General features: G+C 35.4%; 1 protein-coding gene across 1 annotated transcript in view; it reads left to right on the top strand.

Annotated features, from left to right (window-relative positions):
- The first annotated feature begins 3,359 nt into the window (after positions 1–3,359).
- The window catches only part of rreb1a (ras responsive element binding protein 1a), a 35,615-nt gene continuing 26,785 nt past the window's right edge, over positions 3,360–12,189 (top strand). Inside the window, exon 1 of the mRNA XM_073830886.1 lies at positions 3,360–3,487. The gene's annotated coding sequence lies outside the window, so the exon portion shown is untranslated. The remainder of the gene's footprint in view (positions 3,488–12,189) is intronic.

The following is a 12,189-nucleotide window of genomic DNA, read 5'->3' on the forward strand; positions in this document are numbered from 1 at the left end:
AAATCGCACCCTTATGACTGGTTTTGTGGTCCAGGGTCACACATTATGAATTACTGAATTGCAAAAAGAAAGTTAGTTAAATATAACTTTTTTTTTTTTTGTCTAAATATTTAAAATTGCTCTATATTTTGAATTGTTTATCTTTGTTGAAATTGCTTTGAAACTTCATTTGGACAACTCTAAAGGTGATTTTCTCAAAAATCTGCAATCTGAGGGTGCAAACAAATCTAAATATTAATTAGTTCCCAACTAATTAAACATATGAAACCATATTTTTTTTCACAACTGAAGAAAAAAAAGACACGAACATCTTGGATGAGTACATTTATCTGTAAATTTTTCATCCGAAAGTGAACTGCTCCTTTAACATAAACTTGGTTTTTGTGCAAATTTGCAACTTTATTTTAAAATGTGCTTTAAAATATGTGATTACAGAGACTTGGGGGGCAATATGGAAGCCCTTGCTAGAAATGTCAAATTTTTTTAATGTTCTCTTTTTAAATACACTTGTTAAATCACATTGGTGATGCATCAGGGATGCAGACTGTGTGAAACCAATCTGTCCTGCTCATTTGCTGATGTGTTCCTCGCTTTGTCCCTCCTTTTGTTTCCTCCTTTTCTCTGACTATTGTGCGATTCACACCAAAGCCAGTAACAGTCGCTGAATACAGTCAGTATCCTGTCATCATCATCAGGGCAGTGTAACGTGGGAGAAGACACGCAAGCTGGGTGTGTTTGACGGGGGCAGAGCTTAAAATCCATCCACACACACACACACACACACACACACACACAAACTCTGGCGTGGCGTAAGACCACAGCAACCTAAAATGTCTCCTCCACCCAAGCCATTATACCTGCCTCTTTGCCTCTCAATTAGACAGTCTTACCAGCCACTAATCTGATAATCTCTGTCCTGTCTCTCTCATCCCATCCTCCATCTCTCTCTCTCACATCTCTCCTCTGACGACTCCTTCGCTTGTCTCTCCATCTCGTCTCCATCCCCCACCAGCGACGGCAAAGTTTCCTGTGAACTTTTTTTTATGGTCATCTGTCTTCAGTCAGTTAAGTCTCCCTCTCCCTCTCTCTAATTTAAAGACACGCGCTCCATCACCCCCTCTGCACGTCTCCTCTCTTTTGAAAAGCTCCTGCACAAAGAGGATAAAGCTACGTAAGTCTCTCCTCCTCTTCATCTGTGCATCTCTGTATCCCTCCATCCTGTCTGCGGACGGCTAACAGACGTTAAACGGGCCAATCACTGATTAGTGATGCAACAAATGATGCTGAACAACTCCTCATTCTGTTTATTAGGAGCAGGCCTAGACAGAATATGCAAAGTTTTAGGCAAAAAAAGCACTATTCGATTTAGATTTTTAGCTGCTGTGAGTTGACAATAGTCTACTCTGGTCTACTCTTAGACAGTATTATCACATAGGCTATGTAAGCAAAAATTTATTTTGCAATATTCTTATGTATCCTAGATAACAATATACACTACCATTCAAAAACTGGGGGTCAAACTTTTTTTTTTTTGATATTTTGAGACCTTTTTTAAAGTGTGACTTGATATCTTATAAAAGATGGCAATTTAAAATAACTTCACAACTTTACGCTTTTCAAGAAACATCAGATTTTTTTCTTCTGCTCACTAAACCTGGATTTATTTGATCCAAAATTCAGCAAAAACAGTACATTTAATTTTTTTTTACTATTTATAATAACTGCTTTCTATTTAAATATATTTTAACATGTAATTTATTCCTGTGATTTCAAAGCTGAATTTTCAGCATCATTACTCCAGTCTTTAGTGACACATGATCTTTCATAAATCATTCTAATATTCTGATTTGCTCTTCAAGAAACATTTATTATTATTATCAATATTTAAGAAGTTTTTTCAGGATTCTTTGAATAGAAAGATCAATAAAAAGCTTTTGTAATATTATACACTATACCATTTAAAAGCTTGGATTCAGCTTAATTAATAAATTATTTTTTGGGGGAAGGAAATAATAGAAATCAATACTTTTATTCAGCATGGATGCTTTGAATTTATCAAAAGTGATGATAAAGACAATTATAATGTTACAATAGATTTCTATTTCAGATAAATGCTGTTCTTCTGAACTTTCTATTCATCAAAGAAACCTGAAAAAATTCTACTCAGCTGTTTACAACATAATAATAAATGTTTTTTTAAGCAGCAAATCAGAATTAGAATGATTTCTGAAGGATCATGTGACTGGAGTAATGATGCTAAAAAATTCAGCTTTGAAATCACAGGAATAAATAACATTTTAAAATATGTTCAAATAGAAAACTGTTATTTTAAACTGTTAAAATATTTCAGAATTGTACTGTTTTTGAGCAGAAGAGACTTCTTTAAAAAAAACATTAAAATCTTACGGTTCAAAAACTTTTTGACTTTTTTAATTTATTTTTTATTAGATGCATAGAATGTTAGAAATAGCAAGAACAGTATTTATTTGAAATATTAATCTTTTGCAACATTATAAATATTGTTACTGGCTCTTTTGGTTAAATTGAATTATTACAAGTAAAAATAAAAGTAAAATTAAAAGTAATTTCTTTTTAAAAATGTACCCCTAGACTGTCAAATGGCAGTGTTAGATCGCATATTTCTATTAAAAAATGGTTTTAAAAATGCAAAAATAGTAACCTATAAAAAAATATTTTACAAACCTTCACTCCACAAAACTTTTCGAATATATTACTTGGTCAATAAGTGAGTCAGATGTTGATTGGCTCTGGATGATTCAGTAAAAGATTTTTTCAGGATAATTCAGTTTTTGAGTCTTTTGAATGAATCTTCAAAAGAATCTCTTCATAAGAATGAGTTATTTGTAAATCGGACCACAGTGATCGTGCAGCATTTTTAGCAACTGTCTGCTGTATATTGTTTCTAAACAAACATTCAAGAGAACTGTGGTTTCTAGAGCTTGAACAACTAATGTGTCTTGATTCAAAGCAGCCTTTTTTGAGTTAAACTGTACCATGACTGCAGGTCAAACTCCAGCCATCGAGATCGAGATTGTCTGTAAGAGCGGGTCGTTTCATAGGGCTATGATTCAACACAGCAGGTTTTGCAATGCTTTTATTACTTTATAACAGATTTCAAGGTCAAAAGTCTCATCCCCGAAAGAAAGTGTGTGTGTGTGTGTGTGTGTGTGTGTGTGTGTGTGTGTGTGTGTGTGTGTGTGTGTGTGTGTGTGTGTGTGTGTGTGTGTGTGTGTGTGTGTGTGTGTGTGTGTGTGTGTGTGTGTGTGTGTGTGTGTGTGTGTGTGTGTGTGTGTGTGTGTGTGTGTGTGTGTGTGTGTGTGTGTGTGTGTTCATAGGCATGCAAATTAAACTCCCTCTTTGTGGTCTCCCTGCAGTGTGAGCAGTGGTTGCTGACACACGAGGTGCACTGCGGTTCCTCTTCAACCTCCGAACGGCAGCAGAGTAACACAACCTCGTCTGAGGACGGGTAAATATACCTCACCGCCCGGTCCGGTCCGAGCCGAGGCTGCCTGTCCGCGTGAGCATCCTCACTGTTTGCACATGCAGCATGGATGACTGGCCTGCTTATCAAGTCCCGCCCACAAGTTTCACCTGAAACTTTGAGTTTTATCTCTTCTCCTTTTTATTTCATCCTTTCATCCACATGTCTGTTCACCTCCGCTGTTTTACAGTCACAGCCCAACTCATTCTCCATTGTATGCCACACATCCTTTGCTCTATCATTCAGCAATTTCAGCTCTTCCACTCTTTTGCAGTGTGCATGCGGCCCATTACTGCAAAAACAGCGAAGCTAGCTATGTATGCAGCTTAATGGGCTTTGAATCTTTTTGATATTGAGTTAGGTAAACACCACAGATGTGCGAATGTACTATTTGTCAAATCACAGTTACTTATTTTGCTTCATAAAAGCAAAGCTTGAACTTTCAATCTGCTTTCAGCTCTTCAGACGTCTCCATGCGCTTCATGTACATGCTAAAGTCCGCTGCATGAAGCTGGGATATATCAGTGTTGCGTTGTCTCGTTTTAAGATTCCTTTGCTGAAAACGTCAGATGGTTTTCGGTTCAGGTAGGGTGGTTATGCAATGACTTTGCATCAAGAAGATGCAGGAAGGAATCTGAAAAATGTATTTGTGTTTGCTGCTTTGATGACAAAGAATGTGAATAGATGTAAAGACAAAATACCAGACAAAGGCCAGGCTCAAAACTAAATGAAAGTAGACTTTAAAATGTATCATCAGGCATTGATAATTGAAAAAAAAAAAAGATGTGCAATGTCAAAGATAAAGATAGAAACTACCATTGTGGTGACAGGTTTACAGTAAGGTTTAAACTAACAATTAAACAATATTTTTACAGTCAGTTACATATTAGTTCATGTTTATTTCAGCATATGAATGCGAATAGATGTAAAGACAAAATACCAGACAAAGGCCAGGCTCAAAACTAAATGAAAGTAGACTTTAAATTGTATCATCCGGCATTGATAATGGAAAAATAAAGATGTGCAGCGTCAAAGATAAAGATAGAAACTAATATTGTGGTGACGCATATGTTTACAGTAAGGTTTAAACTAAAAATTAAACAATATTTTTACAGTCAGTCTTAATTACATATTAAAGTTATTTCAACAAACAAATGCGAATGGATGTAAAGACAAAAAAAAAAAACAGGCGAAGGCCAGATTCAAAACAAAACGAAAGTAGACTTTAAAATGTATCATCAGGCATTGATAATTGAAAAAAAAGATGTGCAACATCAAAGATTAAGATAGAAACTACCGTTGTGGTGACACAAGTTTACAGTAAGGTTCAAACTAACAAATAACGATTTCTACAGCATACCTTAACATATTTAAAGCTTATTTCATTACATACTTTACAAATACATTTTTAAAATTAGGTTTATTTGTTCACATTGATTAATGCACTGTGAACTAACATGGGCAAACAATGGACAATTGTATTTTTATAAACTATTATGATCATTTTGTACTAACATTATTAGTAAATGTTAGTTAACGCATTAATGTTAACAAAAGGTTCCATATTGTAAATTTGTTAATAAAAGTAATTTAACATTAGTTCATTCATAAGGTACAAAAACTAATTTTACACCATTTATAAATGTTAATTTAGATACTGTTGTAAATTTTGTCTATAAAATAAAGTAATTAGTAATTATTTGGTAACTCTTTGCAATAGTGGCATTTGTTACCATTAGTTAATGTATTACTAAATGAACAAATAATGAACAATACATTTTTTACACTATTTGTTAAGCTTTGTTAATGTTAGTTAATAAAATACAGTCTTTCATTGTTATTTCATGTTAATTAAGTGCATTAACTAATGTTAATGAACACAAGTTGTGCTTTTTTTTTACCTTATTGTAAAGTGTTACCGTTTATAATATACCACTTGTAATTTTAAAAAAGGTTACATTTATATTAACTTAGAAATTCACATTAACCAGGGTTAATATGTTCTGTAAAAATATTAAGTGTTATTTCACTTTAACTATTGCAACTAATTGCGCTTTATTATAAATAGGAAAGAAAGTATAAAGCATAAAGAAATTCTGTCCAGTATCATTACAATCATTAACAACGATTGTACAGTCTAAATTGTAGTTCTTAGCTACGTTTTCCATTGCTCCTTCTGAAGTGTTTTCAGGTAGCAGGGTCAAAGGTCAACATTCTCTTCTGTAAAACAGCTGTGTTATCTAGGTGAAAGTATGATGCTCCTAAAAGAGACAGGCATTCTTTTAAACAAAATACAGCAGAATACAAGCGTCTTTTGACTTTTGATTTTATAATTCCCTTTGTGATGATATAAAATTCTTATGGGTGTTAGATTGTTATTTTAAATGTGCTTAAACCAACATCTATTCACAGGAGCATGTTCAGTTTTCAGATAACTGACTCTGAGCGCTCCTGTGAGTCATGGCCTATTGCTCAAGCCCCTCTTTCGAGCGCCTGCAGTCTCCCATGCTCAGACTTGTGGCGCATCTGTTGAAAGTCACGGAACAGGACCAAACCATTTATCACATACCGGCAGGGCATGTAACAATGATAACAGATATCATTAGATGTCGCCAAGATAAAGTTAGTAACGCGCTCAAATCGGCCAAAAGAAGTCATCTTTTCTACTCCATGAAACTTTTCCACTATAGTATATTTTTGTTGTTTCACTCGAGTGTTTGGTAGGACGTTGAGCTGGTGGTGACGCATGGTTATGTGGGCCTGAGGCCTCTTTGTGAGGCGAGGCAGTCTGTCATCCATCAGAAAACCTGTTTGAGTGGCTGCAGAGATGAAGGAGATATTGGGATCTCACCATAAACAACAGCGGCACAAAGACTTGTGGTGAACATTTCATTAAAATAACTGAGTTGGAGAATCATTCAGAGTATTAGAAGAAGAAAATCAAAACCTTGAAGGATAAAACCAGACCAGATCGATTGACTGATAGGTCTTTGTTAGTGTGTGTTTGTGCTCAGTCAACCGATTTTTTATTTTTTTTTGCTTAGCATATCTGTTTCTGTTCTGCTCTTGGTGCATTGAACTGATTTTATAGAGGAAGTATTTAATAAGAGGTCTGTTTTTCTCACACTGCTAGATTAGGCACTTTAGGTCACGTTGAACTAATTGCAAAATGATGGTTTAAAAATGCTGTCCGGTAGTTCTTTGCTTAGTCCAGTTCAGTTTATTCGCAATAACAACCAGTAACACCCTCACCCTAGGGCTGGGCGATATGGCCTAAAAATAAAATCCCCGATTTTTTCACAAAAAATCCGATTTACGATTTAAATCGATTTTTTTCCCCCCTACTTCTTTTAGCATGTAAAGAAACCCCAGCTTTTCCACAATATATATTTTGCAGTATACATTGCAACTGCATCAGTGATCGCTTTCCACCAGGCCCCATTCTTATCATACCAGACACAGTAAATGTTTGTGAGACAAATAAATATAAGATGGGAGGAATATATATATTGCCATGCTTTTCTCTTGCACTTATATCCTATACAAAAATATACAATTTTGAACACAGAAATATTAAATGATTTAAAAAACTGAAACGATCTGCCAGCAGGTGGTGGTAAGACACTGATTTAATTACTGAATCATTTCATTCATTTGATTCGTTTGAACGGATGGTTCATTCAAGAATAAAGCAAGTGACTCTTTATGAATGGAAAATTGAATCATTTCACTAGATTCGTTTAAAAACGCACGTTCATTCATAAACGAAACACCGCTGTGTTTGAATGGAGATGCGCAGCGGCTCAGCTGTGACTTGTTTCAGATTACTTCTGACAACGAAATAGAGCAAAATCAGGCAATAGTGTTATAGTCAGACTCTAGAGCCCTGATATGCAAATAATTCGCCATTGTCTTCAATCATCTCTCTACTCTGTTTATGTGGTAAGTGTAATTGTATGTACTGTAATGTAACAGGCTAACTTGCTAGCAAGAAGCTAATCATGTCCCCTTAGTGACTCGCGTTATTTTACCAGAACGCGTTGTTTTCAGTTCTGAATACATACATACATATTATATATATATATATATTAAAAAAATCGCGATACCTCGATTTAATAAAAAAATTTAATCGTCTTAAAACGTAAATTCGAATTAATCGAAAAAATCGAAAGAATCGCCCAGCCCTACCTCACCCTCTGAAGAATGTCAGAAACCCATCCTCTCTAAAGCAGAACACATTATCCAAACAGATGTAGACTCATCACATCATACGGCAATGAAACGCACAGGACCTGAGGTCGCATTTATTAACTTTTATCAGTAAATGATGGAAAAGGCTTTGCGAAATCCTTTTTCTGCTGCTTTAAAAACAATGCAACACTAAAATATTCTATCAGGGATTGGTATTAAACCAAAAGAGAAGATTATGAAAGTCTTGTTCATCTTAAAGGGATAGTTCGCCCAAAACTGAAAATTCTGTCATTAGTTACTCAACCATATGCCGTTCCAAACCTGTAAGACCTTTGTTCGTCTTCAGAATACAAATGAAGATATTTTTGATGTTATCCATGCGCCGTGGTACTCTCCAAAATGGCACTAGGGTGACGCAGAGAAGAAAAATAGTTTTTTTTTTTTTTTTTTTTTTTTGCGCAACAAAAAGTATTCTCGATACCTTATAAAATTACAGTTGAGCCACTGATATTACATGGACTATTTTGTCGATGTTCTTGGTACCTTTCTGAATCTTGAACATGGTAGGACCCTTGCTGTCTATGGAGGGTCAGAGAGCTCTTGGATTTCATCCGAAACATCTTCATTTGCGTTCTCAAGATGAACGAAGGTCTCGCGGGTTTGGAATGACAAGAGGGTTAGTAATTGACCGAATTTAAATTTTTGGGTGAACTAGCCCTTTAATTGGAAACCTGGTGACAAACCTGGGAACTGAAACAAGTCTAGATACCCCTTTGTTCTATTGTTCTAACTGTTTATTAATTTCCCTAAAAGTGCATCGATTATACACTTGTTGACTTGAAATGTTTCTGTCAACTTTAACAGGACATGTCTCACATTTTAATCGTCTAGGAACGTCACTGTTCTTGTGCATCAGGTTACAGGATTTGGCTGATTGTGGTGATTTTCGTATTGGATGGCCACACAACCCTACTAAAGAGACTTTTGTGCCTCGGGACATTTCTTTTCACTTTAGACGGGGATTATAACATCCCGTTGTGCTTTGCCTCGAGCGCAATGTTAGTTCAATAGGCCATTACGTAAAGTTCAGAGACTTTTGAGTTTCCCCTTTGAGCCATCGCTTGTGTAACACCCAACAGCCAACTCTAGGGTGAATAACTTTCCAAATGTGTGATTTACGTGAGTAAGAGAGGGAGTACTAGTAATATTCCTTCCACTCTGTCCTAGTTTGGCCCCAGACCAATCCCCTTTCTCTGATCTCTGTAAACACAGTGCTCTAGTGATACCCTGATCTTTGCCATCAGAGAGTAAGAGAGACCGAACGTGAATAACCGACCGAACGTCCATAAACTGATGACTGAATGCACCAACTTGTCATTTGTGTGTGAGCTTTTGTTTGGCTCGATCTGGCAAGTCAGGACAGGATACCTGCTCATTGAAGGGCGGAGGGAAGGCCCCAGTCGCTGAAACACATGATTGGTAGGGAAGAGAGATGCAAACGGCTAGAAGAGCTTTGTGCAGTTATTTTCCTGTAGCTTCCTTCCTCTACTGCCTCATCTTTCTGTGTTAGCTAATACTTATTTCACACAAGAGACTCTCCAGTTTCCTTTTAAACGCTGCAATGTCAAGGAAGACACTGGAGGCTGTAATAAACAGCCAACATATGGCCACTGGATTTACTGCTGTCACAACCCCCTCGCCTCGTTTCAGACCTTCTCAGTTCAACCGCCAACTAAACTAGTCGCTTTTTCACTCTTAGGAAGAACATTTATATCTTCTTTACCGTTACAAAAGCCATTTAAGATCTCTTCCCAGCAGGTAACTGAGAATCGGCGCTATGGGCTCGCCGTATCTGTTTGCTTTTGAAGTGCACGTGTCAATTTTGGCAGTTTGGCTCGGAGCTATTGTCTGACAGCCATCTTCGCATGACTCTGTCATTTGCATCCCAGAAGCCAGGCCAATTACTTTAGTAAGAGCTCCTACTGAATGCAAGCTAGAACTGTCGGCATCTTATAGGGTTGCCAAGGTATACGTTTTTTTTTTACTAAATTGTACATTAGCAGCTTTGTGGTTGGAGTGGATGCTTTGGCTTCAAGCCAAAGTTTTAAGGTAAATTTAGATCTTCTCTAATAAATAGTCAGGTGCTATTTGCACTTGGCGGCATCATATGCATGTCTCGTGGTGAAGTAGAGGGAAGGACAAGCCATCGATAATTAAAAATGTTGAGCTGAAACCAACTTTTTGCTTGAACTAATTGCTCAATTGTGCGGCATCACAAATGTGTTAGTCTAAGAATCCTAAATAGATATTTTACCACTGTTTTGTGTTACAAATTATGTAGGAAAAGTAATAGATTAATTTATGACGAGTGCACCTCAAAAATCAACATCGTAATGGATTTCTGAACTGCCTTTTTCCCTATCACACTTTAAAAATCGTAAGAAATTATATTTCAATTGAAAACTAAAAATCTCAAAATTCATCCTTTGAACCATTTTAAAATCAGACATTGCATTACCAAGGAAAATGTACATCAAAATCAGATTACAAAATGTTTTCGTACATGAATTATAAAAATGTAACTTTGGATAGTGTATTTTTACCTTTATTTTCAAAAATGGGCGTGACAGACAGTTAAAGGGTCAATTGGTAAAATGACTGCTGTTTAGGGGTGAATTCAAATTAGACCCCTTGATTTTTATGTTTTAGCTTAATTTAAAGCTTATTGTTTTAAAAAGTCTGATATGATTTGAAGTTATTAACGTCAAAAATACACCAATTTAAATGCCTAGCGTATTAGTTTAGTAAATATTTAGTCTGATTTTGTTATACCTCATTTAAGATTTTCCATTGGTTAAATCTAGTGGCTTATTCCAAAAGTTTTTGGTCGATTTAGTCATTGCCCCAAAATATATTTTCTACCATTTTTAAAGTGGTTTTGCTTGTTCTCGGTAACTTTTAGAAAGGTAAACATTCACATTTTACAGCAGTTTAGACAATATTTGAAGATGTTTAACTGGCCTTTGTCACAAAAAATACTTTCTTTGTTTCCGTTTTCCCATCGCACTTTAGAAAACATAAGAAATTATATCAATTGGAAACCAAAAATTTCAACATTTTCCTTTGAACCATTTAAAATCAGACATTGCATTACTATGGAAAATGTACATCAAAATCAGATTACAAAATGTTTTTGTTCATGAATTATAAAAATGTAACTTTGGATAGTGTATTTTTACCTCTATTTTCAAAAATGGGCGTGACAGACAGTTAAAGTGTCAATTGGTAAAATGACTGCTGTTTAGGGGTGAATTCAAATTAGACACCTTGATTTTTATGTTTTAGCTTAATTTAAAGCTTTTGTTTTAAAAAGTCTGATTTTATTTGAATTTAATACTGTCAAAAATGCACTATTTGAATGCCCAGCATATTAGTTTAGCAAATATTTAATCTAATTTTGTAATACCTCGTTTATGGTTAAATCTAGTGGCTTATTCCAAAGTTTTATGATGTATTTATGAATGATTCCATCATTTTAGTCATTGCCTCAATATATATTTTCTACCATCTTAAAGTGGTTTTGCTTGTTCTCGGTAACTTTTAGAAAGGTAAACATTCACATTTTACAGCAGTTTAGACAATATTTGAAGATGTTTAACTGGCCTTTGTCACAAAAAAGACTTTCTTTGTTTCCGTTTTCCCATCGCACTTTAGAAAACATAAGAAATTATATCAATTGAAAACTAAAAAATAAATAGTTTGGATAGTGCATTTTTACCTCTATGTTCAAAAATGGTAGTGACAGACAGTTAAAGGGTTAAATAGTGAAATTACTGCTGTTTAGGGGTGAATTAAAATTAGACACCTTGATTTTTATATTTTAATTTATTAAAACTTACATTTTTATGTTGCTTAATTTAACTTAAGTGGCAAAAATGCACTATTTGAATGCCCAGTCTATTAGTTTAGCAAATATTTAATCTATTTATTTAGTTTTTTTGGTCAGAAAGAAATTCTGTCATTTTAGTCATTGCCTCAATATATATTTTCTACCATTTTAAAGTGGTTTTGCTTGGCCTCAGTAACTTTAAAAAGGTAAACATTCACATTTTAGAGCAGTTTAGTTGATATTTAAAGACGTTTAAGTACGATGAAAGAGGAAAAGCAGCGAGGGACAGATGGAAGACGAAACAAGATGGAGAGACGCAGGGAGAGGGAGCAGTGGAGGCATTCTTGCTTGCTCGGTTTGGCACCGTGTGAGGACTTTTCCACCCTTGTGTGCTTCTGACTGACACACAAACGCTCCAAAAGCTCACATACGGTCAGTCATACACAAACGCACATGCCAGCATGACCAGAACATATTCTCTCCTCATAGTCTCCCAAAATCACCTCTGTGCTTTCCCACAGTTTGGCTTTTGTTTGACTTGTTTTAACAAGGATGTGCAAGAAGCTCTTTCTGTCGTGTGTGTGTGTGTGTTTGTGTGCAGGAAAGT

Source organism: Garra rufa, chromosome 24 (genome assembly GCF_049309525.1).
Source record: "Garra rufa chromosome 24, GarRuf1.0, whole genome shotgun sequence".
Classification (NCBI taxonomy): domain Eukaryota; kingdom Metazoa; phylum Chordata; class Actinopteri; order Cypriniformes; family Cyprinidae; genus Garra; species Garra rufa.